Here is a 21,272-nt window from a genome sequence, read left to right as displayed (position 1 = left end):
ATGGCTTCTCCAGCACACAATGTTTACTGGCATCTGTGTATTACCCATGGTGAATTGTTCTCAGCAGATGACCATTACCATTCTGCTGCTGAGTCCCTTAACCTCTGTAGCCCTAGTCCTTACCCAATGCTATCCTATCAGCATCCAATCCCCAGCACATGTGCATTACCCTCCCAATGTACAGTCCCTAACTCATGTTCATTATTCCTTCTTAATAACTAACTTAAGCCTCTCAGCATCTAGCCTATTGGTTATGTGCATTAAGCCCTTGGTAGTACTCAACATGTGTCCATAATAATAATGTGTCCGTAACATTAAGCCCTCAACCCATGTTTTATTGTTCAATATTTCTTTATTGATAGTTTTTGAAAATTACAATACAAAAATAAAAAGGAAGCAGTAAGAAAAAGAGTATAAAAATATCAATACAGTAATAACAAAACATTCACAGCAACAACAACAACAACAACAACAAGGAAGCCTGCCTATACCTAAAGAACAGCACATAGTAAAACATACACAATCACAAAAATCTTTTATAAACTGTCCATCAATTACCTAACCACAGTACAGGAAGAGTGATTTAGCCAAAGGTCCCATTTGATTTTCCCGGCTCCGAAGGGCAAGGGCCACCAGAAGGTACAATAAATTCCAGAGATAAGAGGATAAAAGACGCTGAAATAGTAGCTAATGACTCCTACATGTATAGAGCAAAGAGATCAAGCGGCCATCCTGCAGCCGGCCAGACACGCCCCCCTCAACCCATGTTTTAATTCCTCAGTACCCACTCTCAAGCATATGTGCATAATCCCATCAGTGGCCAGACCCCAGAATGTAAGTATTTTTCTCAAATCCCAGTTTCCTTCATATCTGTGTTAAATGCCCAATTTCTTCACATGTGCAGAAATCAGCTGAGTTTTACTTAAAAAAATTATATAAGGGAACGTAAGGTCCTAAAATGTCTTGGTGCTTGAACCACCTCTAAAAACATTATTATATTTGAAAGTATTTCTTTTTTTTTGTGCTTTTGAAACCACAGACCCTTGTATGAGATTTATAATGGATACTTTTTAATATGCCATGCCAAGTATTTCATCTTCACTGAACCGGATCCAATAATAATTTCACCTGTACTGCTCTTTTTTCTACCTAAACATTCCCAAGCAAAATAGTTCTTCCCAATTCCATTCTCTTAATTTTTATTTCTCAAGAGTCACCTTCTCTGTTTTTGAACCTCTTGGCACAGTAATTCCTAAACATCTACTTTTACTAAACTCCATTGCCTCAGAATATACTGATAAACTTCTCCTAGTTAAATTTTAGTGTAGTGAATCTGCAATGTCCAACAGTGACAAAACGTATTTACTGACCTGGATATTTTACTTTCAGTAGACCTGGTTTATAGACACTGGTTTGGACCTCCATTCCTACCTTATCAAACCCTCAAACTGCGTTCTCTCATATATGCCATTCTCTAATTCTTTAGTTTTATATAGCGCTCATTGCCCATAAAGCATGTGTCCAATACAGGAGACTGGCCTTAGTATTAGGAAAGCATCCAAATGCTTGCTAATAGGGAGATGTATTGATTCTTGTTTTACAGCAAGTTACATAAAACTTAAAATCTTTTAGTCCCCTGTTTTATGCTTCCATTTGATAAAGAACCTACCAGTTGACTACTATCCTAATTCTTAATCTGCAACGTATGATAAGTATAGGAATTGTGACCTGAATTAAATTCTACTGACACCATTTTTTAATAGAGATGACTAATTTGGGCTTTTTAATCACATGTCAAAAGCAGATCACTGGCATCATTAGTATACAGTGCATGTACATACAAGGCTACTGCTATCCCCTGATGATGTCGCTGCATTGGAACATCTGCTTTAACATCAGTGAGAAAGAATTTAAATGAAAATGGTGTTAGTGACTGCTATTAACCCAAAAATAATATAAATAATAATAAAAATTATTCAGCTCATATCTATAATGAGCATGGCTTACAGTTTCCGAATATAACAAAGACCAACACTAAACCTAATTTGGAATTCTGAAACTTGCAATACTCAATATAAATCATTAACTCGGAAACATGCTGTAAAGAGCAGAAAAGAACTTTTTAATACTTTATTGTTTTGAGCTGTATAATAGCAGATTAAATGCCTAAATTGTAGATAGAAAATAGCATTAATTTTATCCTGCTTGCAAGATAAATTACTTTGGTAACCCTGTAACAATGTTCTTATTCTTCATATGCTGGAGCAATTTTAGAACATAATTGCAAATAAAACGGCAAGGTTGCTTTTTGACTCCTGTGAGGCGGATCAAAACCTCTAATATTTAACCTGCATAGATTTATTAGTGCAGAAAATGATTGTAATTATATTCTGGTCAGTGTTTGTGTAAAACACTGAAGCTGGATATCTAAATTTGAAAAAAAAGTCAAATCAATCTGTTAAAAGTTTCAGAATTTAACATTTATTCCCTCTTTATTAAGCACTTTGGGAAAAATAAATGCCCCAGTTTAGCATACTTGTTATATTTTAAGAAAAGAAACTGATCTTTAAATTGTGCTAGCTATAATTTTTTTCAATATAATTACCCTTTAGTGTACCTTATCATAAGAGGCCAGCTTTGACAATGTCTACACTGGCTTTTAAAATGAAATACATATTAAGACTGTTAGACTCTGCATTACATTGCTTAATATGGTTTATTTGCATTGCAGCTTCAGGTTTCACAGGAAAATAGGGTGGACTTTAATGTGGACTTTTTGGGGCAAAGTTTAGGCAAGGTTCTGGATCCAACAGAAGAATTTGGCACAAATAGAAATTAAGCTGAAAATACTTTTTTTTTTTTTAATTGTTAATTCCAAAAAAGAGAGAATATATTAAAATAAAGATAAATAAGAATAAAGATGTAGTAAAATCAGTGTAGATACTTACAATGCAACATTATACTGTGCATTTATTATTTTAAAATTTGTATATTAAATACACTGTGTAATTTTAAATTAACTATATTAACCAAAAAATGGCATTTTATATTGAATAATTTAAAGCTTGTCACAGCTTTTTTTTTCATTATATGAAAAGCTCCTGATGACACATGCCTGACCACAGGCATGTACACAAGGAACAGCCCAGAGCCTCCTGGAATATATTTTTCATAATATTAATATTATTATTACACAGTATTTCTATAGCGCCGTTATGTTACGCAGTGCTGTACAAAGTCCATAGTTATGTCACAATATATGATACAAGTATCCCGGGAGTCTGCGGGTATCCCCTTCAGTCTGTACCGTCTTGGTGGTGATGGGACCTTCTCATAAAATTTAAAAAAACAAAACAATTTTTTAATTTTATATATAGGCATAGACACCCTTTTATATAATGTTAAAAATGGAAAAAAAGGTCCCCATTAAGTTCTGTTTTAAGTTCTGTTTTAACACAACATTTTTTGGGGGAGTGTTGTCAGCTCTGTCCAGTTTCCTCTTACTAAAATGTTCAGAGATCTATCTCCCGTTTCTACAACATAAAGGCTAATTATTCTGTACTTAAAAAAAAAAAAAAGAAACAAAAAAGAAATTTGAGATAACAAATTCAGTGTACATAAGACAAGTAAGTTTCTGACCAACAAAATAATCATGATCAACATAGTTTCTAACCTATAGATATAACAACAGATACATAAAAAAAAAACTTTTAATGGTACAAACCAAAAAGGGTGCAACAAAAAAGTGAAGTTCATTGTTGGGGTTTTCATTTACCATAAGTATACTTTAGATTAATTTCTTTGAATATGTTTGGCTGCAGTTGGACCAGGCAAAATTCATACCTCTATACCCGTTCCCAACCTTTGCAAACATTCCCTGGCAAATTCCTTTGAGGAGTAAAATCGATTGTCAGGTTGTATTTTCACAATCATTATTGTTGTATCCTAAAATAAGCTTTGCTCTAGTGTTTCTCCATTCTCCTCCTAGAATCTAAACATGTTTGGCTACAACAAATGTGCTCAGTTGTGGAAGTACCGTATTTTTCGGCGTATAAGACGCTCCGGCAAGACGCACCCAATTTTAAAGGAGGAAAATCTGGAAAAAAAAGATTCTGAACCAAATACTGTAGTAAAATATTTTATATCAACTGTATAAATTTAACAATTCATCCCCTTCTGATCACTCTGTGCCAATTCATCCCCTTCTGATCACCCTGTGCCAATTCATCCCCTTCTAATCACCCTGTTCCAATTTTTCCCCTTCTGATCACTCTGTGCCACTTACCGGTACCGTACTGTGCGTAGGATCAGCGTGCTTCCGGGATCGCAGCGCTTGCCGGCTTCTCGGAGGAGGAGGATCGCGGGGGCGCAGTGCTTGCCGGCTTCTCGGACGAACTTTGGATAGATGTAGATTTATCAACATGCCCATTCATTTTATACATTCTTTTCATTCTACTGATACTTTACTTAAAAAAAATGTATTTTTTAAATATGTATATTTTTTTACATTTACATAATTTGCAGGTCTAAAATGCACAACCTAACATGCAATGTATTTTAAATATTCATTTAAAATAGAACTTTTTTGCATGTTTTTCTAAGGGAAACATAATGCTAAGAAGGTTAAATACATACAATTTTTTTCTGATTCATTACACACACCCTGTTCCATCAGATATAGTCAAAGAGAATATATGATGTGCTCAAGTCTGAAAATAATTTTACTGATGACATTTTTCATTTTGCTTGAAGTGCATACAATGATATACAACCATCTGGCCAATTTTAACATGACTGCAGCATACAGAATATTTCAGGAAATTAAATGATTATGATAGTCTTGTCAGAGACAGGGACTTGCCAACTAATATGACTGAGGGAAAAAACAGGGCAGTATGAGAAAAGCAACTAATTAAATTAAGATGAAAATCACAAGTAGAGGAATACATTTAGGACAGCCCCACTTAACTGAATAAACAGAGATGCTTAGAAGGACTGGCTATTGTTTTATTAAAGTATAGTGTTATGTTCAGGGATTTAAAATATAAAGTTTTAAAAATAATTTTGCAGGTGCAAGAACGGAACTTGGCTTGCCTGGCTTGCAGCCCTGCAGTAGCTGTAGTTACACACTAAAAGAGATGAAATCAACTAAATAATAATAAAACTAATACATGCTTTGAGATCTTGCACAATTTTATCCCAATCATCCTGGGAATTGTTTTGGAGGATGTCAGGCCATGGGTGATGTTTTTCATACATAGTGGACCAGTCCACTGTTAATTAGATTCTGGACAAAAGTCTTCAGACTTCTGGAAACTTTATTCTTCCATGTCCATATATCTAGGGACCCATGTCTGGTGCTCTTGCAGGCCCCCTGTTCCTACTAAACTACACTTTGTAAATTTATAGGGCCAGCTACCAAAATTAATTTAAGTTGGTCCTAGTGGAGGCAGTACATTTACTTCTATGAGGGAAAACAAAGTTCACTAGCATTTATAACAACACTCACCAAACTTGTATGACGATTAGGAGACCTTGGATTCAGTATTTGTTCCTGTCGTTTCCAACTACTCCTATTTTCTCATTTCATAAACTGTCCCACAAATTCTCTGAAGAACTCCTGACATTGAATGTTCCCCTTTCCCCTCATTATTTCCTATCCTTGCACCTCTCTCCCTGTATTCTTTTCTATCTTTCTTCTTTTTTTGAACACTTCGATATTACTCCCACACACTTTCTAGTTTTAGTTCATACATCAACAAATCTCCTTTTTTGCAGGATATTCTAGTTTAGAATCACAAAGTTGGGCCATTTTCATAGATTTATATAGCTTGGCTTCTTATTATGATTGGTAATAATATTGAATTTCTAGTTTATATACTCCAGTAATTGCTTTCTCAAGTTATTCTAGGTGTTTTTTGTATGGTATATTTCTTGAAAATAAAATGTACACATTTAAGAAAAAAAAAGTAAAATCATCCTCTATAAAAAAACTCTATAAAATAAAAAAAAACATACAAAAAACAGTAAACTTAAATATACTTTCCAGTACTGACTGCAGTTATTCTTATTCTATTAATGTCCCCAGATGACTCGAAGTCATTCAGAAGATTAAGATATCAGTAACTATAGAGCCAGTATACTTATCTGTTCTGCAATTTTGCATATGCAAGTTGGCATATAAGAGGGAAATTTCACACTTCAGACTACAAGAAACTGAAAACATATCCAGAAGCCAAGTGTAAATCTTGGTGAACCTGCACAGAATAGATAATAGCGAACACCTAATCCCACAGTACATGATTAGTGATGTCATGATTTTTACCTCTTTACTTTGTTACATGGCATCAGTTTTTCCAAACCTTTTTACAAAGTCATGGAGACCTATTGAATTTGACACAAGTTGAAGTTGATTCACACATTTTTAATTGAATCTAATGTGACACGTGTGTTTTGCAGACAAGTTAGGAAAATTTGCGGTGGGAATATTTATATAAATAGACCCCATAACATTCTCCTGGGTCCTGTTCATCATCTCTTGAAACATCTGTTGCTGCATAACAACACAGGACATGTACCAAAAGCAGGTTTCATAGCCCAGACACAATATTTATTTAGAAAAACAGAATTCTTTTAAAGATTTAAGATTTTATATGGACATGCATATTATATACAATTATTTACAAACTAATGAAGCTCTTTATTTGTTAATACACTTGCTATCAGTCTCATGCAGTCACGGTACAGCAGCATGAGTCAGTGCAGTGCTCATGTACTAACAAAGGAGCCCAAGTTGTTAGGCTGAAAGAGCACAGCAACAGAGAGTTGAACTCATTCAACTGCTTTTCTTTCACCTGTACAGTCACCGGCTGGGGGAGCGGGGGCAGCAATACTTGTAGTTGTTAAGTGTTAAATCTTAGGATTTCATGAAAGAAATAAAAAAAAAAAAACTGATAACACCTCCCATATATTTATTTAATCTTTGTATTAAGCTGTTTGCCTTGAGTTCATCTTTAACAACACAATACGCTCAGTCTCATGAAAGCTTTCAAGTTTCATAAATCTGTTTAATGAGCGGGATCAAAAACAGACACTAAACACTCAGAGCGTCATGTACACACATCTATAAAAGATCGAATCCGATAAACAAGGCTCTGAGTTATTTTGTTTCATGCAAACGGCTATTTCAATATGCGTTGTAATGTATATTCAGAGATAACATACAAATTCTAGCTAAGCTTAGTTTGAATGCATTTAATTTAATTTTACTATTAAATATCTTTGAAGTACATAGTTACTGAGAGATTCATCTTTGTAAATGTAATTTCTATTTTTAACAGATAATTGAATGTCAATTATAAAGCCTAAAAGGAAATACATGACTTTCATATTTTGTTTAATAAAAAGGCAAGTATCATTGTCCTTCTGGTAACAGTGTCACACTAACACTTACAATGATTCACCTTTGAGAAATGCAACACTTCTCTGTGTATGCTAAGGGGCGCAAATTAGAATGTGTGAGAAATGTGAAAATGTTGAACTTATCCTTGTTTATTCTGTGTCTTTCCTTTACAATTTACGCTATAAGTGCTTACAAAGTTTGATCTTTCCAGGCTGTGTTTTATTTTATTAATAGATACAGTTACTAATTAAAAAAAGGACCTTAACACAACAAATGTTTCAACTTCAGACTTCAGACAGAGCTTTATTGCAGAAACGGACAGGTGAAATCCCATCTGAAATAAGTATTCTTATCTGCCTGATCGCCATTCCAAAAGAAAGGCCTGGAACGGGGGGAACAGAGAGAGGGTTAGTGGAAGCCTACATGACTGGGAGGGGGTAGGGAGCAGGCACCTAAAGGCTTAAGGTTAAGTGGTGTTTTAGGGGAGGTAGTTAAAGCAGGCAAGGGGTGACATAACAGTAGGGTGAGAAAAAGAAGGGTTATAAGGAGGGGAAACACCTGCCCATCCCTGTTTTGTAGTTGGAATGTTAAGCAGTGGGGGTAGGCAAGCGGGCAAGGGGTGACGTAACAGTAGGGTGAGAAAAAGAAGGGTTATAAGGAGGGGAAATGCCCGCCCGTCCCTGTTTTTTAGTGGGAATGTTATGCAGTCGGGGTAGGCTGTGAGGTTCTCGAGAGAATTGGTCTTGTGTAAAAACCTGTAGTGGACTAGTCCAGTGTTAACTAGATTCTGGACAAAAGTCAGTAAAATTGAGATGTACACAGTTCGTCCAGACAGCACAGCCAGCCAAGTGACCTAAATATTCTGTACAGTAGTTAGGAAATGCAGACTGGTCTCCTTCATGCCTCCATCCCGTGATTGACTGCTTTTTTAATATCAGATGCTGTCCTTCCCTCTCCTAGTTCGAGTAGTACTGTATAAGAAATTATGAGAGTCTGAAACCAAATCATTATTGCCATTCAGCCAAAGATAATAATAAGTCATCATTTTGGCAGAGAGTGCTATTGAACTATAGGGTTGATCTCGTTCCTCTGCTCAGCATACGCACTGTGCTGCAATAACAGAATGAAGCACAGAATTTATGAACGGTGAAATTTATGAACATCTTATCCCTGACCAGGCTGCACAATTCAACATTAGTATTCATCCAAGATATGCACATGTATTTAGGTTATTGATTTAAATGCTGTCTGTGTGTGTATGCAAATGTATGTATATAAATATATGTATTTCAATACTCTGTGTGCATATTGTCAATATAAACTTGTTTCAAACGACAAATCATAAAATTTTCTCCTTGCTTTTTTATGATAGTCAGGCTGGTAAGGACAGCCTACCCCTCTTCATGCACTGTAGCTACAGTCATTCACCAACATCTCATAGGGGACTCGACATGCCAATGTATTTTAAGGTAATTTTCTATTAAATGTTACTATTTCTAATAAATGTTTTAGTTGGGGTTTACATCTGCTTAAAATCATAATGCCAGCCTTACCTTCCACCATACAGAATTGTATAGACTTAATAGATAGACTTATAGATATTAATTGTGCTAGTGTTGGAGTCTGTGTCAATGGGACAATTTAGGCTTGTGTTTATATTATCGGTTTGACATCTGTCCAAGATTGATCCAGAATCATTTACAATTTATTGACAAGTGGATTTAACCTGCAGCTGATCTACTTTTGAACTGATACTTGGTTCCAATATGCTTGTATAGGAATGCAAAACCCATTTAATGTGAACAAAACCCTGTCAACACAGGCGTTGACATTTGCCAAAAGAATACCAAAGACATTCCTAGACACATACAGTGGAAGACATAGGGAGTCCCCTAACTGGATTTATTGAAGCATGATAGGGACTGTTCTTACACCTTGTGCTGGAAGGACAGCAAGCACATGCACATAATAAAGTAGTCATAAGTTAAGTGTGATCTTTATACAAAACAAGTAAACTCAGTGCTTCTTGTTGCTGTGAAATGTACATTCAATCTGCAGACAGTATTGCCAATCTTGTAACTTAAATTGTGGATAATTCAAATTCTGCACCTGATGAATTAGAACATTGCATGTTAATCCGCTTTTTATTTAGGCTCTACAGCTACTGTTGTATGGATTAAGGGATTTGTAGTCTAACAATGTGTTGCACATGTTCAGGTTTCTACACAACGTAGTATAAAATCTATTGTTCTGTTTATATATGAACAGATACAGGATTGACTCTTGCCCCATGTGAGCATGTAAAGTAAAAACTAATCCACCATAGTTGAGATTTAAACATTGCTAAGTTAGTAATAAATATTCATTAAAACCTTTAGGCAAACTACTTTGCCCACACACCAAAATTGTTTTATTATTAGAATATTGAGTTTTATTGTCTGGATTTTTAACATTGCCTAGCATGTATCTATACACAAAGAGGAATGTAAAGGAATAAACCCTGAAAATATAAATGCAGCCACCAGATCCTAATTCTAATAAATGATATGCTTGTTCTTTAGTTTAGAACTACTCTATATCTAAAAAGTCACAAAATAGCTTTTTGCATTATTTCATCAAATACCGTTTCATACTTAACGAGGTAGTCTCTGATATTTTCTGTGAAATGTAAACAAACATTAATTAAGGAGTTTTATAGGTCTTGGTACAAATAATCAAGTATATTTCTCGAATACATTTTCTGTCTTGTGCTACAAAATACCAACCTAATAACTTCTCGTTTTTACATACAGTCTCCTATGTTAGGCCTTAAAGCGAAACTAAACTCAAAACAGCAAAAAAAAAATTCAGTAACCTTTAATCCCGCAAGGCAGTCCGATTGCTCCGGGGGGGGTCCTGCATCGGGTCCCGCGTTATCTCTACATCTTCTTCTTCCTGTTCTTCATCCTACGTCACTCAACCCAGGCACGAGATCGGGTGATGTAGGACGAAAAACAAATTTGCTGATCTCACTTCGCATGCATGAGATCGGCAAACTTCTCTCTTTGTGCAAAAAGGCTCCTTCTGCACATGCCAGAGCATCTTGGGCATGCGCAGAAGGAGCGCCCAGGAGCCTCCTGGGATGCTCCCTAGGCTTGGCGCCCCCATTCATTCTTGACCGCCTAGGTGATCGAGAATTAGGGGGCAGTGCTGCACCCTTTTTTTTTTGCTTTACATAAAAGGGTTATCTACCCTTTTATGTAAAGTGAAAATCCTGAGTTTCGGTACGCTTTAAGCAATTGATATAAATAAAAAATCTCTTCAACGTGTAAACAATCCCTAAGTGACGTACAGAGTTCCAGGTTATAGGTTCTCGTAACTTGTGCTGTACAAACAAATGTTAGGGGACTGCAAGATATTTCTTTTATTCACTTCATATGGGTTATAGGTGAACCTGCTACCAGAATGGTTCATTGAAAAAGTCTGTCACTAAATTAGCAGGGGGTACAAGAATGGCCCCTAAGCTGTATCTAAAATTAGTGAATCTGTTGCACTCACATGGAAATATATGTAAATACCATTGGTTGCTATCAGGATTGAAATATGGGAGTTTAAAATGGAATACACAATCAGTTCAATATGTGTGGAAAAGGGATCAGCTTGATGCTAATGATGTTCACAATTTGTACTAGTATACTACTAATTGTTGTTCCTTTGTACAGTGCTTATATAAGCACTGTACACTCCTGGAATACATGTTTTAGTTTTCAGAGTGAGTTTATAGCTGTTGGAGCAGACAGAGACTGACTTTTTGCATGTACCACTCAGCCAGTTTGCCAAAAAAGCTCTTCTACTTGTGCCTACTTTAGTCTCCCCATAACTACTGGGTTTGTATTGATAACAGCTGTTCTAGAATGGAAGGGGTGTTGATCACTACCTAACCAAGAAGTAAGCAAACCAGGAACCTTTGAGGAAATAAGGAAAATTCAAGGTATGAGAAAACCAATAAACTAGGCTGGTTCTTGTGTGGTAGGTTAAAATTTAATAAAAGAAACTCCCAAACACCCTTTTGCCGTTATAAAATCTCTGGCTTGGCAAATACTTTTTCTTTTCACCCACCTCACAATAACCTGTTGAGATATACTGTCCTGTTGGTCAACTCACTATTACATATAAATCATTGTGTTCTCACATTACACTGATGATTGTTTGAAATGAATGGTTCTATAATGATAGGTTACATTTGTTCTATATACAAGTGGTTCTTCGTGAAAGTTGGCCAAGAGGCAAAAAGAGAATATTTGCATGCCAATATTCTTAGGATAGCCGAAATGTTGTCAGCCTGCTGTTTCTGTCCCTGTGATTTTTTTGCTGCCTAGACCCACCTTATGCCTGTGACCAACTCTGTTTTGACTAAACATTTGGATACCTTGTTTCTCAGACTGAATACCCATGTATGACCTTTAGCTCTGTATACTGGACTTGCCTCTGCTGGAATATTTTGTGCTGCATTATCTGTGCACTCCTGATCCTCTGTCAGTTGTTCTCAAGATGCAGAAGTCCTTGGGGCAACCGAGTGCTGGGAAGGTACAAATAGTTTCTGAAGGCTGAGCGCACATGCTATATGCGAAAAGTACAGCAATAGATTGGGAGACTGGCACCTGGTGAGTACTAGTGCTGGACCAGGGCCTTACACTTATCTTGTTAAAAAGCTCAGTATTCTTCACTAGTGAGTAGAAAAACAGCTTGGACAGTTAAAAACAAGCCCACATCACCTCCAATATTTCTGACCTATCAGGTTCTTTATAAACTCACATGGGACAGCTAGCTCTAGTTAAACCAATACCTTGGCAATCAACCCGTCAAAGATGAATGATAACACTATCAGCAAGACACACTCCTGGTACATTATAAATGTGTAAAAATAGGGTTAAGTGACTATTACCATTCCATTGTTAGAACTGATGAAACAGGAAGGACCAATCCATTGTTACAATATCATAGTACTATGAACACGCAGTTGAGCTAACTAACTAAAACAATTGAGACACTCCAGAAAATAAAGTAGGTGAATTATCACCTAAATCATCCAAACTTATTTTGGTTTGGATAGAGTAGTGAGGATTTGATTTCCCTGTTTTTATCTCCACTAGGAAAATACTATACTCTTCCTATTTCTGGTAGCAACCATCAATACCTTGAATGAAAATTAGGGAGAACAATTTAATTTAGTTACATAAGTAAACTGGAATTTGAATTTTACTTGACTAGATAATTTAATAGTCACAATAATTGTGTAAATATTTTCAAATCCTTAAGTAAATGAGGCTCAGTAGGTACAACAACTAAACTAAATAAAGCAGACATAATTCCATGGGAGGTCCTTCCTACAGCATACAGTGCAACAAATTGGCTGTGATCTTTTAAAGTTCTCCAAGGCTGGGGAGGATACACTTTCATCGGTGAGGCTAGGTGATACAGGAAACAAGAATGGATCTGGTGCAAGATTGAAAACATTTGCTAACAAATAGCAAATTACTTAAAAGAAATCTATTCCAGGTTTGCTGGATCGCCCAGCTTCACTGATGAACGTGTATTCTCCCCATCCTTGTAGAGCTTAGAGAGAGAGTAATAAATCAGGCCCATTGTGTGAAGATATATCAAAGCAAAATTGTGTTCCCGCTTTCAAATTAAAGTTTTTGTGCTAAAGATCAGCTTAAATTTTCAATTCACATAGCCGTAATACTTCTGCTGCCAAGGCAAATATTACCCTGAAAATATAAAGTTACAGAATTATTAAAGCATTTATTCCATTTTAATGAAGCCATTTTATGTGCTTAGTGAAGAAAAAGCGCAGTGATGTCCATCAGCTTGTCTTTGGACCAAGACAAAGAAGTTTCAGCTGTCAGAGAAATTGTTTCACCAATTTCACAGTACATTTCACTCTATATGTCATGCATTTTGCTCATGAATCATTGCATAAAACTTTCATTATTGCTACTGTGAATCATAATACATAGTCACAAACAAGCAGTGGCCACATTCACCACAGAAAACTTGATTCTTTAAATGTAAACTGTTGTAAAGAATTATAGCTATGCAACTATAAAATGCAAATAGAATGAATTACAGTCACATGTCACTGTGCATGACTGTATAGACATAAAAATCTTATATGGGAACTATACTGAGCATATCAAGTTTAATGAAAACCTGCACTGAAAAAATTGTCTTCTGCTAAAATAAGCTGCCTGGCTAAATTGTAGAGAAAAGGCAGTAAACTGTAAGAGGGCATTACTTCTGAGAAAAAAAGGTGGCAACATTGTTTAACTGATGTGGCACTGTTTTGAAAACTATTGGGAGTCCTGGGGGGCACAGTTTAACAATCAAATAAAGCACAAGTACTTTGTCAAGTCCTTAAACAATTAAAAATACCAGTGCCAATGTGCTAATATTTCTGCAAGGTTCTCCTCCGTAGGTCTAGTGCTCTACAGCCTTCTCCATGCACATCCAGATTGTGGACAGACACTTGATGTCCTCCACTCCTCCTCCACTTACGGTGCAGGGCTGTCAGTCCTGCACTGATGGCATCCCCTACAATGCAGAACTAATAGTTCTGCATTTTAAGTGAGGACAATAAGGGTCTATCAACCATATGAAACATAGATATCGGAGCCAATTACGGTGGAAAGAGGTTTTAGGAAACTCAATTTGCTGATTACCTCCAAAACCTATACACACATTTAACACCTACATTATTAGGGTAGGCTCACTGCATGGATAGTTTTTCTTTAATAAAAATGCTTTAATAATTCAATGTAAATAAAAAGAAGCTTAAAAATTGTTATCAATGGTCAACTCATTAAAAAAGTCTTTAATCATGTTCCAGATTTCCAGTTACATCCAATTGGACTAGTTTGCTTTGAGGGTATTTATTTTTAGAATGCATTTAGTCATAATAAAAATTAGCATGACATACAAGAAAAGGACACAGTTCTCATTCTGAATCTTTTTTGTAGACAGATGACTATAAATATCCATCTGTCTTTTTGTTGTTCTTTTCTTTTTCTGTGTGTCTGTCTAAAGCAAAAACATTTTGCAAATAGTCTTTTATTCTTCATATTAGCAATACAGATTGTGATTATAACCTCATCACTATTTGCAGGATGAGCAGTAGACAAAACTGATCCCACGCTATGTTCAATAAAGATTGAACACGCCTGGCTAATGGATGCTAATTTAATGTTTACGTTGTCATTTCTTCAGTTTGGTGTATTAGAATCATTAATTATCATCATTTGATGATCTTTTTTTTACATCATAGCAAAAATGTCTTTGATAATGATTTCACTTAAAAATAAACAGAACACAAAAAAGAAAGCAGCTGCACACAGGAATGTTTAATAGATGCAAAGATTTATTACCTTCTGATTTAGGGTAATTCTTATTTATTCACAGTTTTAAGTGGATCTTGGCAATATTATGAATATTGGAATAAATCAAATACAACATGGCCTAAATCACTTGAAATGCAATATATAAGGAAGTTCAAAGAGTTATAATACATAAATTACAAATGTTACAGCTTATACCATGTTGCATGTTCTTCCTAAAAGGGACATTTTTACAAAAAGTAAAATACTAAAGAATAAAACATGCATCATGTGTATATATACCGGTAGTAGTAAAGCAATATTATGTTATGTGTATTCCATTTTTATATAAAGCAAGTAAGATCAATATATTGAACTTATTTGCAATTTGTTGCTGTGTTTGTTTCTTCTAGTTTTATTTAGTTTATTTTGTTTTCCAGTATATTTGTAAGGGCTGCTGCAAAATAATTGCAAACCATTACTTTGTTATTTACATATTTAAATTAGGTGTTAGTTGGGTCAGCAGTATAGGTTTTGGACACAAGAAGGGCATTTACAATGCGTAGGCACTTGGTTTTATGGAAACAAATAATAATATTAAAGAGAATTAGCTTGTTTTATGTCTTGGAGAGGCTAGAAAAAGAATTCAATTGTTTGTAATAAACAGTTAGGAAATCTGAGTATTTACTATTTTTTTGTTTAACTGAAGAGTGTAAACTAATATAACTGGTCATATAAATGATTATCTCTGAAATCCACAGAAATAACTACAAATAACTGATTTGCCAAAGTATTTGTGTTTTTCCCACCAGTCCCAACATATATTCAACATGGCACATATCTGCCTGGCAGGAAACTGTAACTGTGGTCGTGTTACAGCATAATCCCCAGCTTGTGACTGGATTGTGAAAGGAGAAGTAGCAGGCCAATGATTTTAATACTGCAGCACAAATGATTGGCCACACGTTCTCCCCCCCAGCCTGAATGCTCCTACGTAGTGGACTGCAAGAGGCTCTTTTCAGTTAAAATATAGGTATTTACTCTGTTCACAATAAAATATTTAATTAAAATGTATTTATTGATGATTACATTATTACAAAGCCAATAATTAAAAAATATTTTAGAAATGTTCTTCATTTAGGAGCCAAACACTAAAAACAAAGTACACAGGTTTTCTGCTCCGGAGAAGAAGTCTGCAGACATGAGCATCTGTGGTTAGCATAAATAAGGTTAGGAATAGCCTGATAATCACAAATAAAGTTAAATAAGAACCTTCACTTAAATAAAAGTTCAAGTTAACAAAGAAGGGAGGGTTGTTCTAATTTCAGTAACTGAAAGGGTTGTTGTATTTTCAGTAAAATATAAAGGGACATATAAAGAGTTGTCTGCACGTGTCTGAGTTGTCTGCATGTATGAGAAACATGTCTGGCACTAGGCATGTAGGGCTCCTCTCTGGAACAGGTGATGATTTGGTTGGTCCCTGTTTCTCTGCACTGACATGCTCTCTGTCTCTGATTGGTCACTGGGTGTAGAGGCTGGCAGAGACTGTGGGCTTCTCCCTCTGTATCCTGAGGATAGATCTTTTACAGCCCCTGTAATAATTTCAGAAGGGCTAAGAAAACTGATTACACAGCACAGGGACACAACCTGCCCACCACCTTGAGCTTGCATTACATACGGGGGACATGGTCTGCGGCTCTGGCCGGTGCGCCCTCCAAGCGGGGTCTGCGGATTACAGGTTGGGGACCGCTGGTCTCGGTGCTCTCACAGCCCAGCTGTCAGACCGGGTTTTGGGGACCCCTGGACTGGAGTATTTCCTAATTATTGAAAGAGCATTAGGTTGGTTCATGTGTGTTACCACAATACACAGTGTGAAGGGACCTTACCTAAGATCAAATCTGGTTTTCTAGTTTAAAAATTAGCAAGTCAATACCATTCATACAGGTTTTAGATTGTTAAAGTACTGAATGAAACTGAGCTTGCACATATCTAACACAAATATCATTCAGAACAACAACCTATATGGTCTGAGCTTAAGATTGTGGGATTTTTATATTACATTTCTTAAATATTTTTTGCCTGTCTGTGTTATTTTCTTTCACAATTTTATTTTAGAGGGTCTGAAGATAATCAGTGCAGACCCGAATAAGGCACCCCCATGCCCCACCCCCAATATAGAGCCATACAGTATTAGATTACATTTTATATATTATATTAAAATAATGTAGTTGTCATTCTTTTAAAATCTGCAGATTCCATTAAAATCATTCCTTATATGTCTTCAGTATCAATATTCAGGATCTGAATAGGGCATAGATTATAAAATGATTACTGTCTCGGAATTGTGCTTTTGCATTGTCACCCTGTGACTTTTGATAATGACTACAAACAGCTGTGTGACCACAAAGCAGGGTGCACCTTCAAATCAGTGCTATGCAGTAGATACTTATATGCAATGATGTAGGCAGGAAAATGCTAAAGAAGACTGGGGTAGATAAGTAGTAGTGAGATGTCAAAAAACAATCAAACAAAAAATGAAAACAGAAGGCTAAAAGAAAACAAAATAAAAAACAAACATGGCAATGTTAGAAAAACACAGCCCTTAAGCAAACCAACTGTCATCCAATTAGGATTCACTTTAAACTAGCTATAAACCTACTATTTTTTTAGGAGAAAGATAATAATAGAGAACAAGATAATAAGTTATGAATTGACTCAAATGTAAGATAAAAAATAGAAAAAATCAATAACACCCACATGGCAATTTGAGTGGATCTATGCCGTAAAGCATTAATAGATTGTAAATAAAAATAAAAAAACTGAAAACAAATTAGGAAATTCATATCAATGCAAAATAGGTTTTGTGAATTGGGACTATTGTCTGCTAGACTAAAAATATGTTCACCTTTTTGTTCACCTTCTTTGTATGAAGTAGAAGAATAGCTCATATAAGTGAGTCCTAAGAGATATCAAAACAAATTCAAAATACAATAACTATAGCATAATAAACCACACACGCGGTAAACAGAGATAAGGCAGCAGCAGTAAAGAACACAGAGGTATTATGTAGGGACCACTTTTCCTGGAATATTATCATTATCTGTAAATGACAGGGCTACTTTGGACATTGCTAAAGAGATAAAAAGTAGAATAATTCCAAAACAAACAGAAAAACTATCAGTTATAAATCTATTCTTGCTAAAGTTTAATACAGGGACGATAATGACACTGTTGAACAGATGACAGTGCATACCCTAGGGGTAACAGTACAAAGTTAGGCTTAGACTTAGACAGTTGCTTGATTCCATAAGGTTATTGGACTTGGAGTATTCGAGCAATGTACAACAATGCAAATGTTTAAACATCTGTGAGAATCCTCTAATGGAATTTACTGACTACCACACAAATACAATAAAAATGAGTTTTTATCAAACATAATAAAATACAAACTAGCTGTAAAACTACAAACAAACTGTTTCTTTGAGATAACATTCCCAATAGACTGATTTTTCCCAAAAAAACAGCCCTTCTTACAAACAAAAAGAAAACATATCACAACAATGCATCTCTACACAGTAATATACAGTGAAAGGCAAAAAATTGTCATGGAAAACAGGTAACCATTTGGCACATATGAATAATTCCCAAGGTGTTCCAAAAAAATATAAAACAGTGTGGTGTTCTCTGTATGTAATCCTGGTGTATTTCTAAAACAACGTAATCCAAAAAATCCAAATGTTCAACAGAGATAATGCTGATCAAAAATGTCTAATATCTTTTGAAACAAAATATTCAAGTAATCATTTATACTGACATGGGTTTATAAAAGGCAGTTCATATTAATACTACTGCTAGCACAACATGTATGGAAAATGTGATATCTGTTATTAAACAGATATGCCCCTACCTCAGTACATTGGTGATAGCTCGGATCTCCCTCCAATGTACTTTGTCTTCAGGTTACGCTTTAGCCACCACCCTGAAGAAAACAAAAAAATGTATGTTAGCAGCAAAAAACACAGCATGAAAAACTGTAATACAAGACAAGGACGTGTTAAACATATTTTTTAGGTTTTGTTCAGAGATCAGTGTGCTGCTTCAGTTTAAACTGTCCTCTTACATTGGATGTGGGGCAATGGATAATGGTTAAGACACAGTAATGGATAGACATTTGGTTACTATACATGACAATCAATCATTGATTTTGTGGTTTTCATTTCAATAATTTTCCTTTATCATGGTTTCTAATGAAATGGAAGAACAGTATCCACCTTTTAAACAGAGATAACATTGGCCATTGCCTAGGAATATTGGCATTGTAAACAATAAAGATACTCAGAACAGTACAATTCCAACATGGATTGAATCTAAATGATCGATTGGGAATTCCAACTCGATTCAGATATTCCAAGTTGGAACTGGTGTTTTCTTAGTATTGGCTCAGCAAAATCAGTCACTGGGCAATAACAGCTGATGATGTTGATGGTGTTGGTGATGAACTTCTGATCTGAGGTTGGATTGGCTCTGATCTGAGCTGAAATTGACTTATATAGGAACTATCCATTGAGACTATTTATTTCTATAGGAACATATCCATAGCTAAATTTGACTTTGGAAAACCTAGGTCTTTAAAAGGCATACATAAAAAAGAAGTTAAATTTAGAGACTGCAAATGGTATAGAAACCATCTCTGATATAGGTTTATTTAATACCATACTGCTATGTGCAAGATATGTGGACAAAGAGCTGTAACCAATAACAATCCCTCCAACTTTACTTTACAATGTTCACAAAATTAATGTTTGTTTTATCATTAATAATTTTATTATATGTTTCTGGTCTTGGCACAAAGTTATGTGTAACCATACTAAACACATACATAGATTTTCCTGTTTTCACTGATGGATATTAGAGTACAGCCCTAATAATAGTAAAATCAATATGCATTGTGATAAATGGCAGAATCTGTGCTCTGTACCAGTGATGCTCTAGTTCAGATCTACCAAGGCTGTACATGCACTTATTTTCTTCTTTTATAGAGTGCTTCCACAATCAACATCACTGATAAGTATTTTCGCCTTTATGCATGAGATTAGAGATTAGGAATGATTGAAGTGATTTTGCAGGCTTATTACCAGTTTTGTCAAAACGACCCTCAAATTTTGTCAATGATAGCATTCGTAAAATGTTAAGATACAATTTGCTTGAAAAAAAAATCACATAGCTCTTAAATTTCTGTGAAGCCAAAACTTTTATTTTCTTTCAAATATATGAGGTATTATTCATTGGGCTCCATGGCTTGATGGACAAAATGGTTCCCTGTCCGTACTGACAATAACAAATTATTAATAATTTTGCCAACAAATATGATGTATGTAAATGTTTCCCAAATTCAGCCTATTAAAAAAGAACAGTCAACAGTGAAGGTACAGAACTGAAACGTGAAAAAAAGTATGCAGAATAAAAGTTTTGACTTTGCTCTTGCCTTCTCAAATGAATGCTTGTTCCAGGAATAATTGAGTACAGACATCAAAAATAGTAATAAAACTACTATTTTTGAAAAAGTCGTCAGTATGGAAGTCCCATTATTGGGTTTGGCAAACCAGAAATAATTATCATAATAAATGACTTGCAAAGGTTGTTGAAGTCCATGCATGTAGAAACGCAGGTGATACAAGGAACATAAAAGAGGTCAGCCGCTTTAATGAAAAAATCTTTTTTTGATAAATCAAACAGTAATTATTGGGAGTAAAATAACCTTTACCTAGCAATTACAGTTACCTGAAATCAGATCAGTCACAAAATATAATTCTGCTATGGATTGTATTTTTGTCCATTGATTTTAAACTGTTTTAATAAATCTGTATAATAAAAGTAAGCCTTAATGTGTTTTTAGCAAAAAAAAAAAAAAGGATAAGAGACATTTGTTTCATAAAGAAATATCTTGAGGTATACATTTTGTACAGCATGAAAATGTTTATTACTTACTGAAAGCAATACATGAATCAATAAATTCCATACAAAAATGATAACAGACAGAGACATAAATGGAATAACAGAACTCTAATGCATGATTGACCTGCATTTCTGTCTAACTATTCATTTCTTTTCTTGGAATCAGTAAACCTTGAAATGAAGCAGTTTATTGTGTCAGCGTATTTTTGAAGAAATGTGAAAACTAGAGTTACAGAATTAGATATTAATTGCTTATTAGACATAATGAAAAATGCATCATTTAGATTGTATCATGCCTACCGAAATGTGCACTTATTAAACAATTGTTGGTGAAAGAAAAAATGAATACAAATTCAGAAAAAGCTTAATGAACAGTTTTTATGTTCATAACATCAACGCAATGTGATCTTAGCTGACTAGATATTTAAAAGTTGGCATGACAAAGTTATTTTGTCTTCAGCAATAATTTTAATTTTTTTTAGCATTGGTTTTGTTTCATACCTCATTGAAACTTTTGAAAATAAATCCAAGATATAAATTGCTTACAAAAGGGATGAAAGTTT

The 21,272-nt window shown here is 35.0% G+C and overlaps 1 protein-coding gene across 2 annotated transcripts in view; it reads right to left on the bottom strand.

Moving 5' to 3' along the window:
- The window catches only part of SGCZ (sarcoglycan zeta), a 242,182-nt gene extending 223,448 nt beyond the window's left edge, over positions 1-18,734 (bottom strand). For both annotated transcript variants that reach the window (XM_072406195.1, XM_072406196.1), the window contains exon 1: positions 18,662-18,734. The gene's annotated coding sequence lies outside the window, so the exon portion shown is untranslated. The remainder of the gene's footprint in view (positions 1-18,661) is intronic.
- Positions 18,735-21,272: the final 2,538 nt, after the last annotated feature.

Source organism: Pyxicephalus adspersus, chromosome 3 (genome assembly GCF_032062135.1).
Source record: "Pyxicephalus adspersus chromosome 3, UCB_Pads_2.0, whole genome shotgun sequence".
Taxonomy (NCBI): Eukaryota; Metazoa; Chordata; class Amphibia; order Anura; family Pyxicephalidae; genus Pyxicephalus; species Pyxicephalus adspersus.
The sequence above is the reverse complement of the archived record's forward strand: the minus strand, read 5'-3'. Positions and strand labels throughout refer to the sequence as shown.